This window comes from Macaca thibetana, chromosome 15 (genome assembly GCF_024542745.1).
Source record: "Macaca thibetana thibetana isolate TM-01 chromosome 15, ASM2454274v1, whole genome shotgun sequence".
NCBI lineage: Eukaryota > Metazoa > Chordata > Mammalia > Primates > Cercopithecidae > Macaca > Macaca thibetana.
The window spans coordinates 44,823,413-44,834,203 of record NC_065592.1 but is presented as its reverse complement, the minus strand read 5'-3'; the positions used below and the strand labels follow the sequence as shown (position 1 = coordinate 44,834,203).

Below are 10,791 nucleotides of genomic sequence, written 5' to 3'. Positions count from 1 at the left end.
TGCAGTGGCGCGATCTCGGCTCACTGCAAGCTCCGCCTCCTGGGTTCACGCCATTCTCCTGCCTCAGCCTCCTGAGTAGCTAGGACTACAGGCGCCCGCCACCGCACCCGGCTAATTTTTTGTATTTTTAGTAGAGACGGGGTTTCACTGTGGTCTCGATCTCCTGACCTTGTGATCCGCCCGCCTCGGCCTCCCAAAGTGCTGGGATTACAGGCTTGAGCCACCGTGCCCGGCCTCCTGGTGTCTTCTTGCAAGGTGTTCACCTCAGTGCTGCAGGGAGCTGAATTCATTGGTAGTTCCTAAACAGCTTGATTTTCTTAACACTAGCAGCAGTCTTCTGCCCTTCCAACAGTTTGTTTGTTTGTTTGTTTATGTAAAAGTTAGGCCTGGTGCGGTGGCTCATGCCTGTAATCCCAGCACTTTCGGAGGCCGAGGCGAGAGGATCACCTGAGGTCAGGAGTTCAAGACCAGCCTGGCCAACATGGTGAAACCCCGTCTCTACAAAAGTACAAAAAAATTAGCCAGGCATGATGATGGGTGCCTGTAATCCCAGCTAATCTGGAGGCTGAGGCAGAAGAATCACTCCAGCCTGGGCAAGACAGCGAGACTCCATCTTAAGAAAAAAAAAAGAAGGCTGGGTGCAGTGGCTCATGCCTGTAATCCCAGCACTTTGGGAGGCTGAGGCAGGCAGATCACTTGAGGCCAGGAGTTTGAGACCAGCTCCCCTGTCTCTACTAAAAATACAAAAATTAGCCAGGCATGGTGGTGCATGTCTGTAATCCCAGCTACTCAGGAGGCTGAGGCAGGAGACTCACTTGAACCCGGGAGGCGGAAGTTGCAATGAGCCGAGATCGCGCCACTGCACTCCAGCCTGGTGACAGCAAGACTCCATCTAAAAAAAAAAAAAGTTGGTTTTAGTTTTTATTTTAAAAATAACTACAGATTCCTCATTTACACAGAAAGACTACCAACTTTTTTTTAAGTAACAGCTTTATTGAAATATAATATTGAAAAGCCACTTAAAGTTTACAGTTCAATGGGTTTTTAAAAATATATTCAAGGTGTTGTGCAGTCATCACAATGAATTTTAGAACATTTTTATCACCCTTAAAAGAAACTGCAAACCCATAAGTAGCAGTCTCTCCCCATTCCACCCCAACTCTGCCTATCCTCCGCTCTCCCTACCTAGCCCTAGGCAACCACAATCCACTTTCTGTCTCTATGGATTTGTCTGTTCCCAACGTTTCACATAAATGGAAACATGATATGTGGCCTTTTGTGTGAGGGTTCTTTTTTTTTTTTTTTTTTTTTTTTTTGAGACGGAGTCATGCTCTGTCACCCAGGCTGGAGTGCAGTGGCCGGATCTCAGCTCACTGCAAGCTCCGCCTCCCGGGTACACGCCATTCTCCTGCCTCAGCCTCCCAAGTAGCTGGGACTACAGGCGCCCGCCACTTCGCCCGGCTAGTTTTTTGTATTTTTTAGTAGAGACGGGGTTTCACCGTGTTAGCCAGGATGGTCTCGATCTCCTGACCTCATGATCCGCCCATCTCGGCCTCCCAAAGTGCTGGGATTACAGGCTTGAGCCACCGCGCCCGGCCTGTGTGAGGGTTCTTTCACTTAGCATAAGGTGTTTAAGATTCCTCCACATTGTAGCTCGTTAGAAGTACTTTGTTTCTCTGTATTACCCAATAAAGTCTCACTGTATCACATTTTATGTATCTACTCACCATTGGAGGGATATCTGGAGGGTGTCCACATTTGGGCTATTAGAATAATGCTGCTGTGAATATTTGTTGCTTTGTTTTGTTTGTTTTTGTTTTGAGATGGAGTCTCGCTCTGTGGCCCAGGCTGGAGTGCAGTGGCACGATCTCGGCTCACTGCAACCTCTGTCTCCTGGGTTTAAGTGGTTTTCATGCCTCAACCTCCCAAGTAGCTGGGACTACAGGCGCCCCTCACCAATCTCAGCTAATTTTTGTATTTTTAGTAGAGATGGGGTTTCACTGTGTTGCCCAGGCTGGTCTCAAACTCCTGACCTCAGGTGATCCACCCGACTTGGCCTCCCAAAATGCTGGGATTAAAGGTGTGAGCCACCGCACCCAGCAAATGCTGCTATGAATATTCACATACAAGTTTTTGTATAGATGTATGTTTTTATTTCTCTTGGATATTCACCTAGAAGTGGAATTGCTGTGTCATATGGTAACTCTGTTTAACCTTTTGAGGTGCCTCCGGGCTGTTTTCTAAAGTCGCTGCACCATTTTACAGTTCTACTAGCAGTGTATGAAGATTCTATTTCTCTGTGTTCTCACCAATACTTGTTATTGTCTGTCTTCTAAATTATCCTAGTGGGTGTGAAGTGGTATCTCTCTGAGGTTTTGATTTGCATTTTCCTGATGGTTAAACATGTCAAGCACTTTTCATGTGCTTATTGGTCATTTGTGTGTGTGTGTGTATCTATCTATATATATTTGTTGTTGTTGTTGTTGTTGTTGTTGTTGTTAAGACAGGGTCTGTTGCCCAGGCTGGAGTGCAGTGGCATGATCTTGGCTCACTGCAGACTCGACCTCCTGGGCTCAAGCAATCCTCCCACCTCAGCCTCCCAAGTAGCTGGGACTACAGATACATGCCACCATGCACAGTTAATTTTGTTCATTTTTTGTAGAGATGAGATCTCACTATGTTGCCCAGAGTTGGTCTCAAACTCCTGGGTTCAAGCACTCCTCCCACCTCGGCCTCCCAAAGTGCTGGGATTACAGGCATGAGCCACCGCGCCTGGGCAGCCATTTGTAGATCTTATTTGGAGAGTTATCCATTCAAATCCTCTGCATTTAGCTGGGCTAACTTTTTTTTACTGAGTTGTAGATTTTTTTTTAAATCACATATATGACTTGCAAACATGTTTTTCCATTTTGTGGGTTGTCTTTTCACTTTCTTGATGGTTTCATTTGAAAAATGAAAGTTTTAACTTTTAGGTGGGCACGGTGGCTCATGCCACCGTGCCAATCCTAGCACTTTGGGAGGCTGAGGCAGGTGGATTGCCTGAACTCAGGAGTTCAAGACCACTCTGGGCAATATGGTGAAACACCAACTCTACTAAAATACAAAAAATTAGCTGGGCGTGGTGATGTGCGCCTGTAGTCCCAGCTACTCAGGAGGTTGAGGTATGAGAATCACTTGAACCTGAGAGGCGGAGGTTGCAGTGAGCCGAGATTGCCATACTGCACTCCAGCCTGGGTGACAGAGCAACACTCTGTCTCAAAAAATATGTATTTAAATATAAAAATTTAAAATAAAAATAAAAGTTTTAACTTTTGATAATGTGTAATTTGTCTATTTTGTTGTTGCATGTACTTTTGATGTCATAACTAAGAAAACATTGCCTAATCCAAAGTCACAAAGATTTATGCCTGTTTTTTTTCCTAAGAGTTTTATAGTTTTAGCTCTTACACTTATGTATATGATCTGTTTTAAGTTAATTTTTACATATATGTATGGTATGGTATTTTGCACCCAAATACATAAAGCAAAAATTAACAGAATGGAGGGGAGAAACAGAATTGAATAATGATACTTGGAGATTGTCATGCACATTTCCACAGATGTATGTTTCCCAAATTTCTTTGTTATTGATTTCTCATTTCATTCCATTGTGGTCAGAAAACATGCTTTAAATTGTTTTTTATACTTTTAAATGTATTAACATTTGTTCAATGGACTACCATATGGTCTATCTTAAAGAATCATCTATGTGTATTTGAGAAGAATATGTATTCTGCTATTGCTGAGTATTCTAGAAATGTCTATTAGGTCTAGTTGCTTTATAGTATTTTTTTGTTTTTTTTTTTTTGTTTTTTTTTTTTTTGAGATGAAGTCTCGCTGTTGTCACCCAGGCTGGAGTGTGATAGCGTGATTCTGGCTCACTGCAACCTCTGCCTCCCAGATTCGAGCGATTCTCCTGCCTCAGCACCCCTGAGTAGCTGGGATTACAGGTGCACGCCACCACGCCCGTTAATTTTTGTATTTTTAGTAGAGACAGGGTTTCGCCGTGTGTCTGGTCAAAGAGGCTTTCTGGTTAATGTTTGTAGGACACAGAGACAACAAATATAAACAAGTGCCTGGCCTGGGCAAGGAGAAGTTTTGGTTTGGGTCTTTTTTTCCAGTTTTAGCAGGGTCTGTGATGGGGCCGGGCATTATTCAATCTTTACCAAATGATGTTCTGAAACCCCTTCCCGTTGGAGGGCACAAGGGCAGAGCCCTGTGAAGAAAAGACAGGCATGGCCAAGGCACCTGTGTACCCGACAGCGTTGGGAAGTCCCCTTCCCTAGGCCGAAGGCTGTCCTTTTTTTAGGTGAGCCCTCTCTAGAGCCAGACTGAGCAAAGGACAGTCATTGGCTTTCTGGAGGCAAGGACAGTGCCTGGCGTTCTGGGAGAAATACACATTGACGAGTGGGAAAGTTCCAGACCTGCTGGGAAGACAGGATTTTGGAAAAAGACAGACAGAGGTTTGAAGTCTGACTGAGGAAAGAGAGAGACCCTCTCATATTGTTTTGTATTGTTTTATACTCGGTACCTGTTTTAAGAAAAAAACAAGGAAGTAAAACCAAAGACAGGCAGCCAGGCGCCAGGCCCGAAACCAGGCCTGGGTCTGCCTGGCCTAAACCCAGTGGTTAAAAATCAACTCATAACTTAGAAACCGATGTTATTCATAGATTCCAGACATCGTATAGAAGAACACTGTGAAACTCCCTGCCCTGTTCTGTTTCTCTCTGACCACCGGTGCATGCAGCCCCTGTCACGTACCCCCTGCTTGCTCAAATCAATCAGGACGCTTTCATGTGAAATATTTAGTGTTGTGAGCCCTTAAAAAGGACAGAAATTGTGCACTCAAAGAGCTCAGATTTTAAGGCAACAACTTGCCGATGCTCCCAGCTGAATAAAGCCCTTCCTTCTACAACTTGGTGTCTGAGAGGTTTTGTCTGCGGCTGGTCCTGCTACATTTCTTGGTTCCCTGACCGGGAAGCGAGGTAACTGACAGACGGCCAGGGCAGCCTCTTAGGCGGCTTAGGCCTGCCCTGTGGAGCATCCCTGCGGAGGACTCTGGCCAACCTGAGTGACGTGATCCAAAAAGCGCTCCTGGGTAGGCAATTGTCCCGGTGGAACGCCTCATCAGAGCAGCGTGTAGCAGGCCCCCACAGAAGATTAACACAGTGGCTGAACACGGGAAAGGAACTGGCACTTGAAGTCCGGACATCTGAAATTTGGTAAGACTAGTCTTTAGAACTTGCCCCACTCCATTTGAGTGGAAGCGTGGCCTGATCACCCATAGTGTGCCTGTATTGGCACTTTTGTTCTGGTTTTGACTTGACTTGATTTGGTAAGACTAGTCTTTGGAACTTGCCCCACTCCATTTGAGTAGAAGCGTGGCCTGATCACCCACGGTGTACCTATATTGGCACTTTTGTTCTGGTTTTGACTTGACTTGAATTGCTGGATACTTTAGTTTTAGTTTTGACTTGGCTTAAATATCTTGGTACTCAGATTTTGAATTTCGCGGTATTTTGATTTTAGTTTGGTATAAACGATAAAAGTGTGCGTGTGCCCTCTTTACCCATTCTGTTTTATGGTGAGTGTGTGTGGCGTGAGTGTGGTATTTTGTCTTGAGAAAACATAGGTCAGGCGCAAAATAAGCCCACCCCACTAAGAACTATGTTGAAAAATTTTAAGGAAAAAAAAAAGGAGTGGGGGAAGCAGAATTTATATGAAAAGAATGTTATATAGTAAATTCTTATCCTGAAATAAATTAAATGGTTATTTTAAAAAAGTTTGTAATAAGTCAAAAAGTTGAGACATGTCAAAAAATTGTCTGTGAAAGTCGTAAAAGAAAAAAGTTTTTTTGCATAAAAAATGTTATATAATTTAAAAGTAATAAGGCCTCCTGAGTACTATTGAGAAAACAGTTTATGTGCAAGCCATATAAAAAAGTAAAATATACCTTTAGTAAAAAGATTATAAAGAGGCATAAGAATGTAGATTTTTACCTATATTAAAAGGTCAAAAAATTATTGTTTTGAAAGTTTAGGCAAGTTTTAAAACATCAGTTGTAAAGAACGTTCTGTGTGTAAACATAATAGCTAAAGTTAAAAAAGTATCATCCAGTTTTTCTGTGAACTGGACATTAAAGTAAAAATGCAACAGGTTTTTCTTAAAACATCAACCTGCTCTTTAACAAAAATTATAAAAGGTTAATAAAAGTCTATAAAATCTTATCTGATGGTCAAACATAAAAAATTAGATAAATATGTCTACAAGGTTTTATTAAAATTAATAACACACTAATATAAAAGTAAAATTTAGCTTATCTAGTATAAAAATCATACAAAAAGCATTATTAAATATAAAATGGTGTTTAGCTTTTTTTTAGTCTAAAAACTAATAAAAATAGGTGCTAAAGAAAACATTCATTTTACTAGAAGATCATAGAAGTTAAAGACTTAAAACAAACTTTGGCAATTAAGACTGCATACCAAGATGCAAATGCCTAGTTGAAATGGATTAAATATTCCATCTGCACGTTAAACAAAAGCAGTTGTTATGCTTGTGCACATGGCAGGCCAGAGGCCCTGATTGTCCCCCTTCCACTAAGGTGGTCCTCCAGTCGACCAGGCATGGGCTGCATGGTAGCTCTTTTCCAAGATTCTACAGCCTGGAGTAATAAGTCATGCCAAGCTCTTTCTGCTATATCCCAAAGTCCCTGCAGGTCAGCCCCCAAGGGCTATCCAGCTTGCGTCTCCCAACAGTAAGTTCACTTCGTGTCTCTCATGGCAAAGAGGAGACTTAATATTCCTTGGAGACCTGAAGAGATGCAGTGAGCTTAAGAATTTTCAAGAGCTTATCAATCAGCCCTTGTTCATCCCCGAGCAGATGTGTGGTGGTATTGTGGTGGACCTTTACTAGGCACTCTGCCAAATAACTAGAGTGGCACTTGTGCTTTAGTCCATTTGGCTATCCCTTTCACCCTGGCATTTCATCAATCAGAAATAATAATAATAAGACATTGTAAAGCGAGAGAAGCCCCTTATGGGTTTTTCAACTCTCACAACCATTTAGATGCAATTAGAGCCCCACAAGAAATACCAGATCAATTTAAAGCTTGAAATCAAATAGTTACAAAATCTAAATCAATATTTTAGTAGATGACAGTCAATAAAAATGTAGATTACATAAACTACATCTATTACAATCAACAGCAATGAGTTTTTCATAAGTTGAAAAGAAAAACTCATGTTGGCCTCAGCCCTGAGGCTACCTGACCTGACAAAACTCTTTACACTCTATATGTCAAAAAAAAAAAATGGCAGTTAGAGTTTTAACCCAGACTGTAGGACCCTGGCCAAGGCCAGCGGCCCATCTCTCAAAACCACTAGACAAGGTTTCCAAAGGCTGGCCCCCATGTCCAAGAGCCCTGGCAGCAACGGCCCTGTTAGCACAAGAAGCAGATGAGCTAACTCTTAGGAAAAACCCAAACATAAAGTCCCCCCATGCTGTGGTGATTTTAATAAATACCAAAGGACACCATTAGCTAATAAATGCTCTACTAACTAGATACCAAAGCTTGCTCTGTAAAAATTCCCCGCATAGCCATTGAAGTTTGCAACAGGCTGAACCCGCCACCTTGCTCCTGGTATCAAAGAGCTCAGTTAAACATAACTGTGTAAAAGTATTGGACTCAGTTTATTCTAGTGGGGCCCAACCTCCGAGACCTCCTTAAACATCTGTAGACCGGGAGCTGCACGTGGATGGGAGCAGCTTTCCCAACCCCTGCAAAGTGACTCTGAAAAAGACAAGCCCTGCTCCAGTCACACCCGGAAGCTGACTGGTCCACGCACGGCCGACGCATGAGGAAACTCATCGCGGGACTCATTTTCCTTAAAATTTAGACTTGTACAGTAAAGACTTCAACTGACCTTCCTCAGACTGAAAGCTGTTCCCAGTGTATACATCAAGTCACTAAGGTAAGACAAAAGATTGCTACAGTTCTATGATTTTATAGTTATTATGAGTGTACCAGGACTCTAAAAGAAACTTGTTTGTATAATGCTATTCTATCCAAGGTATGTAGCCCAGGAAATAACCAACCTGATGCGTGTTATGACTCATTTTAAGCCTCCCATGATCACAGTTTTTAAAATAAGAATAAGGACTAGTCTTTTTCTAAGTGACACAAGTAAAGTAATAGCTAGAACAGAAAAAAGAGAAGTTCCCAAAAATGTAACCTTAAAATTTGATGCCTGTGCCACTATTAATAGTAAACAACATAAGATAAGATGCAGTTCTCTAGATTAAGAAAAAAGTTACACAGCAGAAAATAAGCATATCTGTCAAGAATCATATTTATGTGAAATGTGTCAATACTGGTTTTGTGTCATTTAGGCGACTTAAAAATAAAATAAAATAAAATAAAAAGATCCTGTTTAGCTCCAAAAAAGAAAAGTCAGCCCCTCCTGCACGAGTAGGAGCTGCAACCCTTTAAAATTAGTAATCACAAACCCCTCAGACCCAAAACCGAATAAAAAAAAATACGTAACATTAGGCATTGATTAAAAAAAAGACTAGATCCTAGTGTAAGCATCCTAATAAAAGAAGAAGTTCAAAGACGCTCTCCAGAACCAGTATTTCAGACTTTCTATGATGAACTAAATGTGCCAGTACCTGAGATTCCAGAAAAAACTAAAAATTTGTTTTTGCAATTAGCCGAACATGTAGCCCAGTCTCTAAAAGTCACTTCATGTTATGTTTGTAGAGGAACCGTAATAGGAGATCAATGGCCATAGGAAGCCCAAGAATTAGTTCCTACAGACCCAGTTCCTGATGAATTCTCAGCCCAAAAGAACTACCCTGACAATTTTTAAGTTCTAAACGTCTCAATTATTAGACAGTATTGCATAGCTAGAAGAAGAAAAAAATTCACTCATCCTGTAGGGCGGCTTAGTTGTCTTAGGCAAAAGCTGTATAATAGTACCGCAAAAACAGTTACATAGTAGACTTCCAATTATACAGAAAGAAACCCATTCAGTAAATTTCCAAGGTTGCAGACTGTCTAGGCCCACCCACAATTCCACCAGGACTAGACTGCCCCCACCGGGTTATACTGGATATGCAGACATAGAGCCTACGCTAAGCTGCCTGACCAGTGGACAGGCGGTTGTGTTATTGGCACTATTAAACCATCTTTCTTCTTACTGCCCATAAGAACAAGTGAACTTCTAGGCTTCCCAGTCTATGCTTCCCGCTAAAAACGAAGCATAGCCACTTGAGCACAAGATGGCTCATGAAGATATCAGACCCCCATCTACATGCTCAACTGAATTATACGGTTACAAGCTGTTTGAGAAATTATTACTAATAAAACTGGTCAAGGCTTGACTATTCTGTTCCGGCAAGAAACTCAGATAAGAAATGCTATCTATCAAAATAGATTAGCTCTCGATTACTTGCTAGCAGCTGAAAAAAAGGTCTATAAGAAATGTAACCTTACTAATTACTGTCTACACATAGATAATCAAAGGCAAGTAGTTAAAGACATAGTCACATGTGCCCATACAAGTGTATCACAAATTCGACCCTGAAGCCATGTTTAAAAATTAATTCCCAGCACTAGGAGGATTTAAAATTCTTTTTTTTTTTTTTTTTTTTTTTTTTTTTGAGATGGAGTCTCGCTCTGTCGCCCAGGCTGGAGTGCAGTAGCTGGATCTCAGCTCACTGCAAGCTCCGCCTCCTGGGATTACGCCATTCTCCTGCCTCAGCCTCCCGAGTAGCTGGGACTACAGGCGCCTGCTACCTCGAGGGCCTGGCTAGTTTTTTTTTTTTTTTTGTATGTTTTAGTAGAGACGGGGTTTCACCGTGTTAGCCAGGATGGTCTTGATCTCCTGACCTCGTGATCTGCCCGTCTCGGCCTCCCAAAGTGCTGGGATTACAGGCTTGAGCCACCGCACCCAGCCTAAAATTCTTATAGTAAAAGTTATAATAGTAATAAAAACCTACTTACTGCTCCCTTGTCTGTTACCTGGACTTCTCCAAATGATAAAAAGCTTTGTTGCTACCTTAGTTCACCAAAATGCTTCCGCACAAGTGTACTATATGAATCACTATCAATTTATTGCACAAAAAGACATAAGAAGCAAGAGTAAGAACTCCCACTAATAAAAAGTGAGAGTCTCAAAAGGGGGGAATGAGGAAAGAGAGAGACCCTCTCATATTATTTTATACTCAGTACCTGTTTTAATAAAAAAACAAGGAAGTAAAACCAAAGACAGCCAGCCAGGCGCCAGGCCCAAAACCAGGCCTGGGCCTGCCTGGCCTAAACCCAGTAGTTAAAAATCAACTCATAACTTAGAAACCGATGTTATTCATAGATTCCAGACATCGTATAGAAGAACACTGTGAAACTCCCTGCCCTGTTCTGTTTCTCTCTGACCACCGGTGCATGCAGCCCCTGTCACGTACTCCCTGCTTGCTCAAATCAATCAGGACACTTTCATGTGAAATATTTAGTGTTGTGAGCCCTTAAAAAAGACAGAAATTGTGCACTCAAAGAGCTCAGATTTTAAGGCAACAACTTGCCGATGCTCCCAGCTGAATAAAGCCCTTCCTTCTACAACTTGGTGTCTGAGAGGTTTTGTCTGCGGCTCATCCTGCTACATGACCACCTACCTGTCTACTGGCTGAGAGAGTCATATCTAATTCCTGCTTCTTCCCAACTTACTCTAAATCTGAAAATGTTTAAATCTCAGC

At 41.9% G+C, this 10,791-nt stretch overlaps 1 protein-coding gene across 1 annotated transcript in view; it reads right to left on the bottom strand.

Moving 5' to 3' along the window:
• The window catches only part of HINT2 (histidine triad nucleotide binding protein 2), a 546,951-nt gene extending 539,415 nt beyond the window's left edge, over positions 1-7,536 (bottom strand). Inside the window, exon 1 of the mRNA XM_050762264.1 lies at positions 7,533-7,536. The gene's annotated coding sequence lies outside the window, so the exon portion shown is untranslated. The remainder of the gene's footprint in view (positions 1-7,532) is intronic.
• Between the last annotated feature and the right edge of the window lie 3,255 nt (positions 7,537-10,791).